Genomic DNA, 19,955 nt, shown 5'->3' with positions numbered 1-19,955 from the left:
GCACCAACTAGTCATGAATACGACCAATTGTTGGGTGTGTGGTTTAATGCCACATACCATTAATAAGGGTATTCCCTATCTAGTGCTGCCGTATAGTTACAATGGATCGTCATGGGCATTCCAGACCATGTTTCTCTATGCACTAGATGTCTACTCCCCGCGACAACCGCGTTCCATCAGACCTAGCACCAATAATAAGGCTTTAATGAAAGGAGTTGCCGATATGAGCAGAGATATCGATGCATACTCATCCATTCCCAAAGAAGAGTTGAGAGCTTATGTAGGGTGGAACGCGACGGGGTATAGTATTAGTCTAGGTGAAAGACAGCGGAAAATCTCATCCCCAATCTGGGTCGTACCCCACATAGGTCGGTTTTGTTTGCAAGGTAATGGTCAGAATCCTAGAGCTCAACTGGGAAGAAGTGACTGTACTGAAACGTACACTTTTCCGTCACAGTTTTCCCCTGCGTTTTTGGCTGCCAAGGGTACATATTTTATCTGCAATGATCGAGCATATACATGGTTGCCCCCTGACTTCTCGGGCACATGTTATATTGCAAATCTGTTACCGCCAACATTTACTGCCGCCTCCGACTATCACAAGACCAGAGTTGTGAGAGGCGTGATTAGTAAGGAGGATACTGCCGGTCAGGAAGCGGGAGATTTCTTTTTGGGTTTCCTGCCGTTTTGGGGACCTATGGTCAATAGTAGGAACCTGAGACAGCTGACTCGTGTGGTTGAATCCACTGTTAATGTTACGGCTGGTGCCCTTGGTAATTTGACAGCTGAGCTCCAAGCGGATCGCCTCATGACTTTGCAGAACCGCATGGTTCTAGACGTCATACTTGCAGACCGTGGTGGGTTATGTAAGGTTATCCTATCCAGTTGTTGCATTTTGATACCAGACAACGCTCCAACAGTTTATCAAGCCATCTCCAAACTGCATAAAATATCTGAGTCCATACACGTGGATAAAGGAGATTGGTCACTGGTGGTGTGGTTCTGGGAACTGATATCTGCCTGGGGTTGGAAAGTTCTGATGGTCATCGGAATGATCTTAGCTATCCTTTTCCTGTTCTGTCTGTGCATACAGTGTGCTCCTGCGATATGTGGCCTCTGTGCTACATTATGTGTAAGGAAACCTGTATCGAGGGACGAGCTAAGTAATAGGATGATGCTACAGCAACATCTCCATGACTTCGTGAATATTGACCTAGACTCGGATTGAAGTGAGTATAGTTATTGCCTATGTAAGGGCAAAAGGAGGGTCTGTCGTACTTTAGGATTTGGGACCGCGTAGGAGGCAAGGCCCTACCCCTCTCTATCCCGATAATAGTGAACCGCGAATGGTTAATGCGGTATGTACAAGTGCTTTTTGTAACGTTTTAGCTATGAATGCACTGTGTATACGCTATTTCACATCACTACGTGGGTTCCATTTTGTATCGGTGGTCATCTTATGGTTGCCCTCACATAGGCTATATAGCATGAAGCGAATACGGGCCTTTCAGAGCACATGTGCCTTTCCTTGACTTTTCGGTGTCCTGGGCAGCTTGGCTCCGCTGCCCCGGGTCAAACTGGTCTCACGAGTTCCCCGTCCTCTGGCCACCTGTGATTAGCATCAGGGCTTGACACACCATAAAGTCTTTTCATCCTACACAAGCCTCTAGCTAATCTCTTTCACATCTGACTGTTCCTGCTTTATGGCTTGTTTCCCAAAACAGGAGATGCTCATGTTTATTGGGGCCTATCGATATCTGATGTTGGATCTGAACCTTGCTGAGTAAATAATTGCGGGCTGGCTTAACTGGAATGTGGGATGGTCATCATGACTCTGCTTTTCCGTTTGTAATGTATACTTTATATGACCATGCCATAAACTAAGGAATGTATGCCTGAGGCAGGATATTCTGTATTTAAGAAGAAGCCCGTTTCTGTGATTTTCAGCAGTCTCCTGAGAACATACACGCTGTTGTACTTCTAGGACGCCTGTAATTGGTCTGCAGCCAATAAACTGATCTTTGACTTCACCCAGAAGACTCTGTGTTTCTGTAGGTCTGAAACAGGAAGAACCCCGAAGTCAAAGGGTGTGTTCCCCTGCACCGCTGGGCTTTAAATACCCAGTACTTCAGCTATCTTAAACTAAAGAACAAATTTATGAGAGATTTGGTCTCTCTGCGAAGGGGTACTCCACTGAAACCACCCTTTAGCGACCTGGGTAGGCGCTCGATTGAGGACATGGCGAGGCTACGCCCTTTGCTATTCTGGGCTCGCCTCTGGCGCACTCCGGAGCTAGCTAAAAGAAATAATGAATTCTCTGGGCTCACACAGAGTAAGCTGGCTCTGCAACATCAAAAAGTCTCTCAATCAGCTCGGTTTTAAAGAAGCCTGGGAATGTGGAGCCCCCTTGAGTAAGGTAGACCTCAAAAGAGCTTGCTGGGCATGGATTGATCACCAGGATCTCAGTAATACTAACATGGGCAGGCTAACCAAAGTCTTTTATATCCATAAACAAATTGTTAGCTTCGAGCCCTATCTTGATTTTGTGCAGAAACCAAGGATAGATCATTGTACCTCCAATTTAGATTTGAGATACTCCCAACTCGAGAGTTTACTAGTAAATGGAAGCCTCCCCATCAGACCCCGGACACTTGCCTGAATTGTGTGGGGAAGGTTGAAAGCACGGCACACATTTTGTTTGAATGCCCAGCGTATAAAAAACCAAGAAGAAGATGGCTAGGTCCTGCTTGTCGACTGCTGGGCATATCAAACTACCGTGTTGCACTGCGCATATTACGATCAGATACCAGCCTAGTGCTAGTCTGTGCCATGGCCAAATTTCTGGGGTGGTCATGGATCATCAGAAGTAAATTCCCTTGCTCTACCACATGATTTTGTTTAATGTTTTCTATTTCTGATTCTATCATATGTGAAATGATTTTTACCCATATTTTAAATTTTTAACTTTTTTGATATTTTATATTACTGTAATCTTTTGAGATAAGTCATCAAGTTATTAGACGGAGAGTCCTTCTACAGTCATTGTCATTTGTTATAAATGTCGCTCTTTCGATAAATATTATCTTTTTTGTCTGTATGTTTATGCTTTTATGATACAAGTTTTATCGAAATAAAGCTTTTTGACTGACTGACTAAAGATAGGGGAGGGACTAGCTCTATGACCACTCCTCTGGGAGGGTCAGGGGAGGGGGTGGTTACACCCACTTCCCTTTGTCCAGTTTCGCACCAGAGCAGGGACAGGTAGCCCCTGAACCGGTTTGAGCTGCCATATGCACAGAGGAGCCTACTGCTCCCCCAGTGCAGGACTTCAAAGCACTCTAGAAGTGCACCCACCCAGCCCCAATACACTAAATCCTGTCTGGAAGGTAGTGACACCTCCCTGTGACAGGATGCCTATTGTTGGGCCTCCTCCACTGCGAGTTTCAGTCAGCAGCAGGAGGGCAGCCCAGTGTCTGTGCTGGTGGCATCCATTTTGTGATGCCAGGGCTCTTTCAGATTTCTACCGCGTTACCACAGTTGGTACATGTCATCCCCCCTAGACGGGTGGGATCATACTCCCACACCAGTTACTCGTGTGGGGGTATGATTCCAAGATGTTTGACACCAAACACAACATGTTTTGATGCAGTCTTTCCAAAGTTAGCATTAACCGGGAGGTTATAATGCACTTAAGAGTATATGGTTTAACCGCATCCACAAACAGCCACACGGAATAGACCCTGCCAGTTGCAGAGGGTTCCTGCTCATGCAGAGGCACCCCCTCACATTGTAAACCAAGCACCCTGCCCTCAGGATTGATAGGGCCTTCCATAGGGGTGACTGATAGGTTTATATGTGTGTGTATGGTGAGATATAGGAACCGATACCCCTGTGAGGAGTGTGGTGTCAGATTTAGTCTGCCAGGGGTGGCATAATACATGCTTCGGCCCCTGGTAGGCCTGTGAAGTACCTCTGCCCTTGGTACCTAGGGTATCATATACTAGGGGCTCATAAGGTACCACAGTATCCAATCACTAGTGCATCTAGTATGCACTCAAAGTTGTTTAGAGAGAACAGAGAGACTGGGGCACTGATTAGCAGGGACCCAGCCTGACTATAGCCAGAAACCAGTGTATACATCAGAAAAAAGTGGGGGCAACATAAGTGCAAATCCTACTCTCCTACAGCCAGCTATTGGGAGATTCAACATTCCAAAGCAGCGGTGATCTCAGTTCCTAGTGTGAATATTGTAGTTTTTCTAATTCCTTCATTGACATTCTCTTTTGGATTCACAAGAATGCTGTGTTTTAGGGTTCCAGAGACACTTGAGCATCCTCCCTGTTGTCTCATGTGCCTTGTAAGTAGAAGTTTTGTAACATTTTAAAATGTTAAATATTAATGTTCATTGCGAAGGTGAAAAACTTCATATGGTCGAGAAATGGTTGAGAAATTTGACACATCTGGCAACCTTCCTCAGAAGGCGAATTTAAAGCAAAAGAGGTTTTGTGCAAGGTTTTTGAAAAGCTTTTGAACATGTTGCAACTCATCTGTATATTTTAGGGTTAATTGAATCAGTTTACAGCATATTCTGAAAAGCTCCACATTTATTTAGGCATGGAGGAATTACTGCATGCTCTGAAAATTAGGACAAATGGAAAGAAAATACGTGCACATCTTTTGGCGACAAACATGACTGAAAATGATTTTCAATAAAGGCAAGCCTTGAAATACAAGCTTTGAAATACTCACTGATAGAACTGGGGGTTTGTGGGCATGGCTAAGACACCAAACAAGGTGGGCGCGTAGCTGCGGAGCACCGTGCCACCGTTTCCCGTCAGAAACTTCTTTGGGAGCAAATCCCCCCTATTTCGCCCCAACGATGTGAGATTCAGGCTCTACAGTGCAGCAGTGAGCTTAACATCTACTCAGACACCGTTTTTAAGTGTTTTTCAGTTACTTTGACGACGTAACTCGTTTTACTGGAAAACGGCCGCCATCTTGGAATCTCCTCATCACTAAAACGTTTTTCTCTTGCGAACTTACCATACTCAAATTTACAGACTTAAAGTGATTTTAAATTAATTTGCTCTAATGGGCAAGTCATCTTTTTTTGCACCCACTGGGACTCTATTCTTTTCATTATTCTCTTTTGTCATGTGAAGATAACCTCTGCCTCCTCTGAAAACAACAGCCATTTTGTGTTTCATAGACTTGTTCTATGAAGTGAATTTTTTCCTTGGTATGGATGGCTTTCACTTGACAGCTTCTTATTTATTTATTTATTATTTATTTTAAAGTTTTATAGAGCGCGAACCAGACCCGTGAGGGTATCAGAGCACTTTACAGAATTGACGGGTGGTATACAAAGGACTTAGGAGGGGAGGATACCAATGGGATACAAAGGGGTAGGTACATTATACCTGGAAAACAATCAGTCTCAGATTCCGGATACATTTGGAATAAAAACAGGTAGATTCATTATACAAGAAAATAAGTAGTCTCAGCTCCCGGGTGGGATGCCCAGAAGGGCAGGGAAGGTATCTTCTGGAAAAGCCAAGGATAATGCCTTAATGGTGGGTGGAACTAGGCTGTAGAGGAGATTGTAATACGATTGTTAGGCGAGGAATTTGCCCATAAGGAAAATTCTGGTCTTCTTTTTGAAGCGTGCCAAAGATGACAGTCTTCTGATGGTGGGCGGGAGAGAGTTCCATATTCTTGGAGCGGCCCCAGAGAAGGCCCGATTGTAGTTTTTTTTTTCTGAAGCGAGCTGGTTGGAGCAAAAGGTCTCTGGCAGACCAGGAGTTTCTGGTTCCTCTGGATATCACGAGTTTCTGGGCGAGGAATGCAGGGGAATTGGAGTATTGTGCCTTGTGAGTAATGCAGGTCTACTTAAGTTGGACTCTGGCCTCAAGAGGAAGCCAGTTCAGAGCTTTAAGGTGGGGAGAGATGTGGTCGAATTTCTTTGAGCCAGTTAGGAGTCTGGCGGCCGCATTGAGGCAGGATTTCAGTGGGGCCAGAGAGTTCTTGGGTAGACCTGCGAGAGTAGAGCATCCATATTCTAGTCTGGAGATGACTAGTGCCTGGGTTGCCATTTTAGGTCGGGAGTGTCGAGGAAGGGTTTCAGGTTTCTTAGGTAACTCAGGTGAAATCTGGCAGTTTGGGCCATCGAGTTGATATGGTCACGCATGTTAAAGCTGCCGTCTAGAGTTATTCCAAGGAATTTAGCAGAGTCCACAATGGTAGGAGGGCAGTTTAGTGCTGTGATAGCCTTGATCCATTCTTGGATGTCTGGATTGGTTTTGGGTGGGGAGATAAGAAGAAACCCAGTTTCGTTGTGTTAAGTTTGAGCTGGTTAGAGGTGAGCCAGTGAACAGTAAGCTTCAAGACCTCATTCAGGGAGAGAATGTCCTTGGGAGAAGAAATTTTAATGTAGATCTGTGTGTCTTCGGCATACATGTGGTGGGAGATATTGGCGGTACGTAGCACCTCTGTGAGAGGGTCAAGGTAAAGATTGAAGAGGGTAGGGGACAGGGTTGAGCATTGAGGGACTCCCACCGTGATCGGAGAGGGAGCGGATAGGTTGCCGTTAATTAGGACTCTCTGTGAGCGCTTCTGGAGGAAGGACCTAAACCATTCAAGAACTGTGCCATCCAAACCCATCCTGAGTTTGAAACGTTCAAGGAGTGTTTCGTGGTTGACCGTATCGAAAGCCAAGGATAGGTCTAGGAGGATGAGGAGACAGTTTTGCCTTGGTCCAGGGCTTGAAGGGCATTTTCCATGATGTGGAGGAGGGTAGTTTCAGTGCTGTGTCCAGGTCTGAACCCAGATTGGAAGTCGTCTAGTAAGTGGAAGTTGGTGATGTGTAGGCTCAGCTGCTGTTGCACACATTTTTCTAGAACTTTGGCTAGGAGTGGGATGTTGGATATAGCTCTATAGTTGTCAGGGGAGGTAGGATCCAGCATAGGTTTTCTTAAGATGGGTGCGACTTGGCTGGCTTTAAGAGAGTCAGGTATAGATCCCTGTTGGAGGGAAGTGTTGATTATTGAAATCCAGGGAGGGATGAAAGCTTGAGAGGCAGCGGCTAGGCAGTTAGAGGGGAGAGGATCATTGAAGTGATTGTTCGGGTTTAAGAAGGATAGAATTTCTGAGACAGAGTGTTCGTCATAGACTTTAAAGTTGGACCAGTGCGCTTGGTTTTTGGGTGAAGTCTGGGAAGCCAGCACGGAGAAAGGAGGTAGAACCAACGGAGATAGGGAGAAAGTTGTGGATTTAAGATCGTTCTGTTGGTATGACCTTCCTATGCTCCTCTTGAATGGCACAACGTTTCTTTTAAGGAGTTCTCCTATTTTCTAAATGCATTGGACCCTTCCTGCCGTGTTTTGAATATTTGTTCTACGTTATCAATAGTACACCTTATGCTTCCTTCATTTCGCAATTTTCTGCAATCTCCTAGACATAATAAGGAAGTACACTTTAAGAGTTTAGTTCAATATTTTATTCACTAAAATCAAACGTCACTTTATGGGAAGACTGAGGAACCTTAAACTTTCTGCATCTTCCAAAGCTACTAAGTGCTCAGACTCAGACTTCAACTCCTACGACATGGATGACACTTCTCCTTCGACACCTGACCATCCGTCAGGCACCATTCCTAAAACACAGCTCTCAAGCAAATTACCTGTGATTTCCACCAAACGACTGAAGAAAGATCCTCCTTCTACAGTAAATTCATCTTCGATCTCCATGGACTTAATTCTTGAGGAAATTCGTGCTTTAAGACCTTTCATAGAGGAAACTAACAAGACTCTACAATTTTTGAATGAGAAATGATCTTTATTGGACTCACGAGTGCTTATTGCGGAGAAGTGTGGCTCAATGGTTAGAGCGGCAGACCCTGATGCAGAGGTGTGGCCCGGGACCTGGGTTCAATTCCCGACTCGGCGGGTCTTGGGCTCAATTTCCTCGGACCTGTTAATTCTCGCCTCGGTGCCTATTCTAATTATGGGTCCCACTCTGCAACTCTGGGCAATAGCTTGCTTAATCTTCACATCAGCCCCAACAGCGCTGGGAGGCCTGGCTTCACCTTGGGAGTGCCCAGGAGTGGACATTTCACAGGGAAAAGCCAGGAAGGGTTCCACAGCGGTATGAGTACAGCGCCAGGACACCCTAGGGTAACAGTGCGCTATACAAGTACAACACATTTACATTTGGATCAAATAACAGAGTCTCTTCAAGATTCATGTTCTCCTATCTCATCTCTGGAGACTGAAGTATCTATGCTTGAAAAGGAAGCTGGGAATTTAGAAAATCTAAATCGCAGGAACAACCTTAGAATTTATGGTCTTCCTGAAATATTGAAGAATCCAATCCAACTGTCTTTTTTCAGTCCTTTCTGCTTAAGCTTCTGGACCTACCTGCTACTATTCCTCTTAACATTCAAAGAGCTCACAACCTTGGTCCTAAAATTTCTATAAAACATTGTGGTGTCATTATGCTATTCCTGCAATACACTGACCTCCTACAAGTCCTGTCTGCAGTTAAGTCCAAAAAACAAATTGTTTGGGACGGTCATCGTCTCTTTTTCTCTCTGGATGAGGCTAAAATTACGGCGATAGTTGGAAAAAAATTCTTGACTTACTTCCCCAACTACGAGCTATTAATGCCAAATTTGGTCTTCTGCATCCTTGTATATTCAAAGTCACATACAAAGATAAAACTACAACTTTTGAGGATCCAGTGGCATTACAAGAATTCCTTCGTCATCATGGAGCTATTGCCATGGACACTTAAAAACCTACATGATTATTACTTATACTCTGTCATGTGTAGATGTTTTCCTGTTTTGGTTATATACTAGTTTTGTCTCATTAATATTCTAGTAATGTTCTAATGCTTCTTCGTTCTATGTATTCTTCTCTTATTTTTCTTTCTAGTGTACTACTTCTTATACTGTTGTTTTTTCTCCCCTTTTTATACAGGCGTTCTGTTCTTACAAACCCGTCACCCATTTGGTCTGCCTTTTATGTTGAAGTATTTGATTATGACTCCTCTGGAGTTCGATGGAGCTCCGATGCTGTCGACGTCATCTTCTGGTATGGTCACTCCCCATTTTGTCTTGTATTTGTAGGTATATCCTTCAGTCGTCATCTGTATGACTTGTACTGTCTTTCTGTCCTTCATTTTAGCCCCTTTGTATCAGTCTTTTCTTGTAAAGTTTCTTCTTTACTCCTTTTTTCTTTTTTCTTTTCTACTCTTCCATTTTCTAAATCTCCTTTTCTACCACATCTACTTTTTCTTTCGTATTGTCGCTTTATACTTCTTCTAAGCAATTCTAGCTCTTATTCCTGTAAGCATGCTGTTTGTTCATACTTTTCTCATTAAAATACATTCGGATCACTACCTGGAATATTAAAGGATTAAACAATCTTATTAAAGGGCAACGGGTAGTCTCTCACCTAGCAAAGTTAAAAACTGACATTGCTGTGCTCCAAGAATCCCATATCACCAACATTGAAGCCTCCAAGTTGAAGAGATGCTGGGTGGGTCACATGTTCAATTCTCCAGCTTTGGGTAAGAAAAATGGAGTCTTGATTCTATGTCACAAGAAATTACATGTTTCTGTGGTTTACCAGGAGGCTGATTCTGAAGGACGCTAGGTTATTGTTAAGCTTCTGATTGATAAGATTCCTTTGGTTATTTTTAATGTATATGGACCTTTTTCGGTTGATAAAGTTTTGTGGACTAAAGTATCTGATAAACTACTTACATATGATGATGATTACATGATATTTGGTGGTGATTGTAATCAAATCCTTGACCCCATTTTAGACAGGAATTCTAAAGTTAAGTATGTTCCCTCTAAAATGCAATCACAATTTGCTTCCACAGTGCGACGTAAAGCACTAGTTGATATTTGATGACTCTGTCATCTTGACCTTAGAGAATTTAGTTTATATTCGGCTGCTCACCACTCATAATCCCGTATTGATTACCTTTTCCTAAGCAAATCCCTGGGCCAACATGCCATTCAATCTGAAATTGGTCCAATCCCCATCTCAGACCACGCACCTGTTTTTGTTGACATAGATCTTATGCCCTTTTCTCCACACCCAGGAAGATGGCACTTTAATAATTCCCTTCTCCTTGACCCTAACTTTTGTCAAAAATTAAATTCCTTTGCCTCTGAGTTTTTCACAATCAACACCACCCAGGACTCTCCTTTCGTGATGGAATGGAATTCTTTTAAAGCAGCTGCCAGAGGTTTTATTATAAAATTTATATCACAAAATAAAAAATCATTAGAAGTCCAATCCTCTCAACTCCTTATATCAATCAATCAATCAGACGTTTGTTAAGCGCGACTACTCACCCATAAGGGTCTCAAGGTGCTGGGGGGGTGGGGGGTTAGCAGGCTCCAGACCATCAAGGGGGGGGGGGTCTGTTGAAGTGCCAGGTTTTGAGGTTTCTTGCGAAGATGGGGAGCGATGTCTGTCTGAGGTGGAGAGGCAGGGCGTTCCAGGCTCCGACTGCGAGAAGAAGAGAGAAGGAGAAGGAGCAGCCTCCTGATCTGGTCTTTCTGGTGCGGGGGACCACAGCGTAGGAGAGCTGGGCAGATCGTAGGGTCCTCTGGGGTACGTGGAATTTGAGTATATAAGGATCTTTATACTCCTGAATCATCACCAGATATGTCTGACCTTCTTTCCTATCTTTGTTCCATTCCCTCTCCCCCAACTAGCCATATTGATTTTGAATCTTTTGGAATAGATATTTCTTTAGCAGATATTTCTCATGCTATTTTGGCCCTATGTCGCCGGAAGGCACCTGGGCGAGATGGCTTCACCATTTTAACTTTATGCTCACTTTGCGAAACTCCTTTTGCCCAATCCTTTGCTTTTAGTCCAATCTTTCGTGGACAACGGTTCTTCTAGCGGTACGTTTCAAGAAGCATTGATCTGCTTAATTCCCAAAGAGGATATGGATCATACCCTTTGTAAGAATTATAGACCTATTTCTTTAGATAACACAGATTATAAGATAATCGCAAAGATTCTGGCACTTCGTATTGATCCTATTCTGCCCAACCTTCTTGGTCCTGAACAAGCAGGTTTTGTTAAAGGAAGACTTGAATCTGACAATTCCCGGGTCTTCTTTAATGTTTTAAGCAAGGCTTCTTCCTTAGAATACCCTATTGCTTCAATTACCCTTGATGCCGAGAAAGCATTCGAAAGGATTGGTTGGGAATTTATGTTCCACGCTCTGAAATGGGCAGGTTTTCCTCCTAAACAAATTGCTTTAATTTCCTTATTATATTCAGTTCCCGATGCTTTAATTTTTGTTAACGGCAAAGCTTTTGATTTTTTTCCATTTCGTAGAGGGGTACGACAGGGTTGCTCTTTATCTCCATTATTATTTGTTATTGCTTTGGAACCATTTTTTATGTAAAATTAGAAGGGACAACCGTATCTCAGGGTTTCAATTTGGTCCAAATCAGGTTAAAATGTCAGTTTATGCTGATGATATCCTTTTATATTTTTCTAAACCTGAAACCTCTTTGCTCCTTTTCTTCAGGTAACTTCTTTTTCTGCCCTCTCAGGATATTATTTAAATGCCGATAAATTCAAAATTTAGCCTTTAAATATTCTTTGTCAAAAGCATCTTTTTGAGCAATCTGGTTTCTCTTGGCAACCAATTAAAATTACATTTCTAGGCCTGTGGTTTGCACCTTTACTATCTGACACATTAAAGTGAAATTTTGATTATATTATTAAAAAATTAAATGATACTATTAATCGTTGGCACTCCCTATTCCTATCTTGGTGGGGTTGACTAGATTCAATTAAGATGATGCTTTCCCCTCTCATATTATATATTATCTATATGATTCCTATTCACATTCCTCATTACTATTTTAAGAAAACTGACTCCACTTTGAGCAAATTCCTATGGAAAGGTAAATCTTCATGTATAGCCTTGCCTTCCTTGAAGAAGGATTTGCCTGATGGAGGTCTTAGATTCCCCGATTTTAAAACTTATCACTCCTATTTTTCACTAAAACTAGCAGCTAAGTGGATATCTACGGATCTTCCTTTATACCCTCCTCTCTGGTTAAAGATGAAAAATTCTCTTATTGCCCCTTTTGAGTTTCACGAGATCTTAACTTTCACCACTAACACTGCTTTTTTGCATTCCCCTGTCATTTCTCACTCTCATAAACTTTTGATCCCGCTTCTATCCTGATCCCGCTTCTATCCTCTTCATATACCTCTGCTAGTACCCTCCACTGGCAATTTATTTGGCATAATAATTCACTTCAGATTCGTAATCATCTTATATACTGGAAAAGATGGCACTATAGAGGTATACGTTGGATATCTCAGCTTTTATCTGACAACCAACCCCTTACTTTCTCTGATCTCCAATCAAATCATTACTACTTCCCTCTGAAAGACAAAAATCAAAAATTGAACTGGCATGGGAAAAGGATTTATTACAAGACTGGCCATTTTCTGCATGGGATAAAATATGTTCTTAGCTTCACAAAACCTCTCGGGCTGCTAATACCACACAGACCCTCCTTTTTTATTTATCATCGAATACTATTTTCCCCAGTGTTTATAGCGTCCTTCTCTACAGAAACACCCCCCACTTGCTGGTCCTGTCCCTGCCCCTCTGCAGACTTAAAACATATGTTGTTTGAATGTCCTCTAATATATACATTTTGGCAATTAGTCTGGTCCCAAATTAAGACACTTTTTAAGGTTCAGATCCCCTTTTCTTTCACAAATATATTTTTAGGTACTTTATCTCCCCAATGGTCTCAATCGCCACTAAGTTTTAAACTTTTAGACCTACTCATAGCTATTGCATTCCATTTAATAACTTTAAACTGGAAGCAAGCTGATAAAGTAACCTTCAGTTCCTGTGGAATGTTGCGTGTTTTCATCATCGACTAGATACTAATTATGTCTCTCCTATATCCCTAGCAATTAAAAGAGATCTTTTATGGTTTCACTTAACAACGTATTTATCTCAAGTTGCCGCTTCTAATGCTGCTTCTAAAAATGTTTCAGATGATGTACGAAAACCACCTTAAGTTTCTTCCACTGCCTTTCTACTCACAGATGATTAGTTAGTTCTCTTTATTTCTGAATATTTATTTCCATGTATTTTATGCTCTTCAGTTTTATCGTTATGTTTACAATGCTATATATCCCATACAACTTGCTTGTATCTTATAATGGTATATAACTCATACATTCTGCATGTTGTTTTCAATTGCTCTATATTACTTACCTTGTTTTTGTTTCTTTTTCTTTATCCACTTTTTCTTTTACTGTTTTCAATGATGCATTTTGCTTTAGTACATAGCTAGATAGTTCTATCCTTTTGCATGTTTTACTTTGTTTACTCAACTTTTTGTCAATTAGGACTAATTATATTTATATTATTGCTATTATTCTTTCTTGTTTTCTTTCCTCAATAAAATCAAACTTTAAAAAAAAGAACCCGGGATCTCTAGTTAGCAGAGGTAGGAAACTTTGTCCAAATAGTGACCCTTGCTTCTAGTCAGGGCAAGGGGGCTACACCCCTAAATAACCCCTGCTCACCCCCTTGGTAGCTTGGCACGAGCAGGCAGGCTTATCTCTGAGGCAGTGTGCAAAGCATTTATGAACACATACAGTAATACAGTGAAAATACTACAAATGGACACTACACCAGTTTAGAAAAATAAGTAATCTTTACTAGATTTAACACAAGACCAAACGACAACAATCCACAATACTGTAATCAAAAATAGGCTTTAAAATGGAAGAAATAGCTTAGTTCAATGTAGATGGTAAATGCAACACTTTAGTCTCAAAGTGCCTTGGATGCGTCACGCAATGCAAACAAAAGGGTCGCAGGGAAGTTGATGCGCCGTTCCTTACACTCAGGGGAGTGGATGCGTCGGTTCCTTGCTGCTGAGTAGGGGAGGTAATGCGTCGTTCCCGTACTGTGTGGGGAGTTGATGCGTCGTTTCTTACTATGGCCCGTTGCGATGCGACAAAATGGCCTCTTTGATGCGATGCCACAATGTTGGATGTGATGCGTGCCCACCCGACGGCCGTGCAGCAAACTCTGTAACTTCTGAGCCACAACAGGCCCTGTGGGACGCTTCTCCGGTGATGCATCAGCGACCTCTGCGGCGGCGACACACTTCTCCGGTGATGCCATGGCGAACAGCTATGGCGGCGGCATGCTTCTTCGGCGATGCAACGGCAACTGCTGCGGCGGTGACACACTTGTCCTCGTTGCATTGCGCTTCCAGCTCCCATCGACACGCAGTCTTCTCAGAGGGCCCAAACAACAGTAGGCACCTCTCTGCAGGTAGAATTCCCAGCAAGGGAATTCAGGGGAGCTGGTGGTGAAGTCTTTTATCCCTGAGACTTCAGACAGGAGGCAAGCACACTTCAAGCCCTTGAAAATTCTTCTACAAGATGATGAAAAGTTCACATAAGTCCTCTTCTCCTTTCCTTGGCAAATAAAGTAACAACTGCAGGCCATCCCCAGAAATAGCACAGCACAGGGACAGTCTCCTCCTTCAGCTTTCTTGGTTCTTCTCCTTGGCAAAGGTTTGTCTTGATTTCCAGAAGTGATCTAAAGTTCTGGGGTCTTGGTCCCAATATTTATACTGCAAAATCCTTTGTCCTCTGAAGGCAGAGGGTGTCTGTGCCCAGACAAAACCAGTTATGTGCTGCTTCCTGGCAGGAGGTGGAGACAGCATTGTTGAAAGCAGACCTGGCCCAGATAGCTGAAAGGAAATCTCCTACCCCTACTCAATATTCTATGAAGGCTCTGGTCAGTGAAAGGAAACCTCTGCCCCACACGCTCTATTCAATGCAGGTCCTATTCAGCCCAGCCCTGACCCATCAGACTGCTGGAGCCAAGACCCTCACCAGTCCCCTGTTACTCACAAACCAGACATGGAATACACAAGCTTAGCAGAGGCATGCTGGATGGTTGGGCAAGAAAATACCTACTTTCTAAAAGTGGTATTTTCAAACAGAGAATGTAAAAACCACCTTCACTAAAAGATGTATTTTAACATTCTGAGTTCAGGCATACTAAACTTCATTTTCCCATCTTATTCCTAGGGTCAGTTATGATTATAAGATGTTATAATCAAACTGCCCATTCTGGCCTATGGGAACAAATAGCCTTGCAATAGTGAAAAATAAAATTGGCTGTAATTCACTATCAGGACACGCCATAAACATTAGGGCATGTCCTACCTTTCACATACAATGCACCCTGCCCATGGGGGTACTCTGCCCCTACCTTAGGGGTGACCGACATGTAGAAAAGGGAAGGTTTAGGGACCAGCAAATGTGTGCACTTCCCAAGTCGACATGGCAGTCCCAAACTGCACACAGGCTCTGCAATGGTAGGCCTGAGCCACACTTTACAAGCTGCTTCTGTGGGTGGCACAACCAGTGCTGTAAGCCCAACAGCAGCATTTGATTTACAGGCCCTGTGCACACATGGTGCACTGTACTAGGGTCTGACAAGTAAATCAAATAAGCCAATCATAGCGTCACTAATCCAATACAACAATTTACAATAGGGAGCACTTGCACTTTGGCACTGAATAGCAGTGGCAAAGTGCCCAAAGCATCTAGACCAGCAAAACACAGCAAAACATAAGAAGCAACAGTGAAAAAATGGAAGGGAGACCCACGCCAATGGTGCCAGGTCTAACACTCACAAAGGAGAAAGCACCTGCTGCTGTGCATCATAAGGCGATTGCAAGTCACAAAGATGTACTCTGACCATAGAGAAACCTAGACTGAGTGTCAGATTATGATGTCGTTTGGAAACTGTCCCTAACGGCTCGGTTCTGGAATAGTTTCCAAACGAATTAGGACGACCAAGTATGTTGCTTCCCTAAATCGTTCAGTTGGACTCGCATTGACTTCAATAGGAGCCTGTGTTCTGAACACAAACACAGGTTCCCACTGACAAAAGGGGTGGTTGGGGAAAACATTGCACCCTGTGGCGGGCATTCCATGGTGCCTGCCCCATTGTGCATGGTGGGGAAAAGAGGTCCCTTGGGTACCCCCACGGGCCACATTTGGATGCCTCCGGGTGAAGGGGGGCTTGCTACAGGCCCCCGAAGACCGATTCCAACAATTGTTTTGTCTCGGGCAATCCGATTCAAAACAGCTGTCCGAATCAGTCATCGTAATCGCTTGTCTGGAAACCATGCCCATTGAGCTGTACGATTAGGCTCCGAACGACTCAGACTGACCCAATGCTTTTCGGAACCGATTCGGACTGCCCGTACGGTTTCCGGACATCGTAATCGGTCATTGGGAAAACTGTATGATTCGGTAGGAAACAAGGTTTTTGAATCTGATTCGACAATACCGAATCCCATCCGGAACGACATTGCAATCGGCCCCTGAGTGTGTTTATGAAGTCAATTGAACGAGAATACTGTAATGTCCATCTTAAAGTAAAGTAAAGGGTACATTATCTGATTTAAGATCCGAACCACTTGTCCCTCCTTTTTGGATCACATTATATAGTTGACAAGTTTTACCATGTCATGTGCAGCTACTTCCATCAATACTGTCTTACTGGGCAATAATACTTTGTATTCTGGGATTGCAAATGTTGAAAGCAAAAATGTTTGTCCCAAAATGTAATCTACTGTAGGCTAAAAAGCAGGACTCACTGAAAGTATCACATATTCAGCTGTGTTTGGAAGGTTTGCAGCAATCAGCAGTACTGACCCAAAAAGACACAAACATGAATTCTTTCATGGGTGAAAGGTAGCACCTGTTTGTTGGCTCCTCTAGCTCTACCCAAGAAATTGTTTATTTTTATTTCTTAGATATCTCACTACTGCAAGATGTATAAAACATCCTATATTCCGGAGATGAAGACATTTTGAACTGTCTATGTGAACAGTACCAAGAGAAAGTTTACTTTAGACATTTATATTATATTTACAGTTAAATGTTTATGTACAAGTATACTAAAAAATGTTTATGAATGGCCAGGGACTTTTCTAGAAACTGGCTTGTATATCCACAGAACCATCAACTGCCAATAGTGTATTCAAGGTTTGCTTTGCCACCCACAGGTGACACAGGTGATCTTGGTTCAATGCGCCAATACTGAATGTGAAATAGGTTATTGCAGCCTCGTTGGATCCCACCCAATACATTGTTAAAGTGGAATAATGGGTTCTGGGTTACTAACAATCCCTAAACCAGGATCTAGGGCGCTGTGGTAACAAAAACAATCCTATTTTGCTCTTTACAATATCACACACACAGATGATACTAATAAGAATAGACATGTTTAACTAAAAGCATCTATTGCAACTGGGTATACCTGTTTTTCTGCACATCTGAAAGAAACACACAGAATTTCATAAAAACAGTAAGAATGCACAGTGCAAACAAAGAATAAAATAAGCATTTCTAAGATAGTAAAGATGGCATTAAAAACATAAGACCCTAAAACCTGCTTCTACGCAGAATGCTAAGAAATCATGGAAAGTAGAACTGGTTATCTAGACTTTCTTAGGTCAAAGCAACACACCCTATACCTTGTTGACAGCAAAAGTATGGTTATTGGTGACGCATGAAGGCAGTGTGCCCTACGAAATGAAAATACATGCCGCAGCTGTGTTCCTTCGCCTGGTCCCTGCTCGTTATCCATATCAGGTGCGATGTAGCATCTTCTTGGTACGCTAGCAGCAGTCAAGGCAGTCTCCGGCAGTATCGTGTCCGATAATTTGAGCAAAGAGTCCGTCCTTTTGCACTACCTCTTATCAAAGATTGGAATTCTTGTCATAAGTTCAAGAATTTCCTTCATAAGTTCAGGAATTTCTGATATAGATCATTTGCATCAAGGTGTTTATCCTAGACTTATCCTGATGATCACATAAGGTAAATGGGCGTCAATTCAGACTACACTATTTCGAATGTTCATCTGTATTTGCTCCTATTTGACCATGACGTAATAATAATGCACTTGGGGGCCTAGTTAGCAAAATGTCAAGCAGCTCAGCAAGACACCTTTCAGTGCTGTGCTGTGTGACAGGAAATGCAGGAATGCCCCTTAAGAAACATATGTGGCATTCCTGTCTTTTCCCAGAGTGTGCTCACTACGTGCTTCCTAGCGTCAATGCAGGCACTCTTGCACCATTGCAGGATTGTTTTCATGCAGGAAGGGACACAGTTCTGCACAAAAACAACCCCTGTGGCATTTTCCTAATTTTATTTTTGAGGCACAGTGTATCAAACATAGAAAGAGTAAAAACATATGAGAAATAAAAACATTTCTTCTCATTACAGCTCACCTAGGGAGATGTAGCAGTTTTGGTGCATTCCCAGGTCTACCAATAATGGTAAATTTTGGGAATGCATCAAAATCCATAGGTTTTGCGGGGGAACCCCCACAAACCACCCATGGAACACCTCCCTGGGTCATGTGACTGGGGGTGCATTACTCTAGATTTATCAAGCCACTCAGGGCCATGCAAGGTGGCCTTGCATGGCTTGATAAATCACACTTAGTAGTTTTGTCGCGCATTCCCCCCATTGTGTGGTGCAAGTGTGACACAATTACATAAATATAGCCTTTGTTCCTGACTGATGTTGCATCAGGGGTTTTATCAATGTCATTGTCTGAATGACTTGAGACTTTTGCAGTTCTTAGAAAGATAAGGTCAGATGACATTTGCATCAATTGCAGACTTGACAATGATTCTGCATAAATGAAAAAGATGGAGACTTGATTTGTCTGAAAAAAGAGTTGGGCCTTATGGACTTTATGTCAGGGTGGAATGATGTGTCTCAATGGAAATATTGAAAAGCATGTTGAATGAGTTCTCCTTTCCTGCACCAAACTATTTTGAATACAAGTGAAAGTACTTGAGAGAAGGCATTAGCAATGTCAATATGTCTAGAGTATAATTGAAAACACCTCTTCAGTCACTGGTGAGTTTAGGGACTTGTTGGACCTGGCTCTCTCTGCAATGTCACCCCCATGCTTTTTGCTGTTTACCCTCCATACCTTGCTGAATTAATTTTTGTTTGCCATAGGACTCTGTGCATTTTACCACTGCTAACCAGTGCTAAAGTGCTTGTGCTCTCTCCTTAAAACATGGTAGTATTGGCTTTTATCCAATTGGCATATTTAACAAGTTATAAGTCTCTATTAAAGTGGTACTACACATGCCCAGGGGCAGTAAATTAAATGCCACTAGTGGGCCTGCTGTAGCACTGATCGTGCCACCCAATTAAGTAGCCCTTTAAAACATGTCTTAGACCTTACATTGCAGCCTGTGTGTGCAGTTAAAATTGCCATTTCGACCTGGCAAAATAAACCTTTTGCCAGGCCCAATCCTTACTTTTTGATGCATATAAGCCACCCATTGACTATGCCCTGAACAGCCCTAAGGGCTGTGTGCAGTGTATTTAAAAAGTAGGACATGTACTTTTAAGTTTTACATGTCCTGGTAGTGAAAACCTCTTAAATTTGTTTTTCGCTGCTGCAAGGCCTGCCTCTTCCATAGGCTAACATTGAAGTTACCTTATTACATTTATTTAGTGTTAATTTCCAAATGGGAACATGTATTCAGGTCATGAATGGTGCCTTTGGAATTGCAATGAAAAGTCCTCTATCATGGTGAAATCGGATTATAACCTTTTAGAAAGTTGGCATTTTCCTGTTTTAGCTATTTAGTCCATTCAACCGATCTCTGGGCCATGTGACTTGTGCATACCTCCAGTAGTTAGTCTGGAGCCAGGAATCCTGTGCACTTCAAAAGAAAACCTCTCGAAGTTCTCCCACTTCAAAGAAGGCACCTGCTATAGACACTAACTCTCTATTGTATTTCTAGACCTGTGAAGACTCTGTGCTACTGAAAGGACTGTCACACTGCTGGACTAATGCCT

The sequence above is a fragment of the Triturus cristatus genome, chromosome 3_1 (assembly GCF_964204655.1).
Source record: "Triturus cristatus chromosome 3_1, aTriCri1.1, whole genome shotgun sequence".
Lineage (NCBI taxonomy): Eukaryota > Metazoa > Chordata > Amphibia > Caudata > Salamandridae > Triturus > Triturus cristatus.
Note: the sequence above shows the minus strand (reverse complement) of the source record.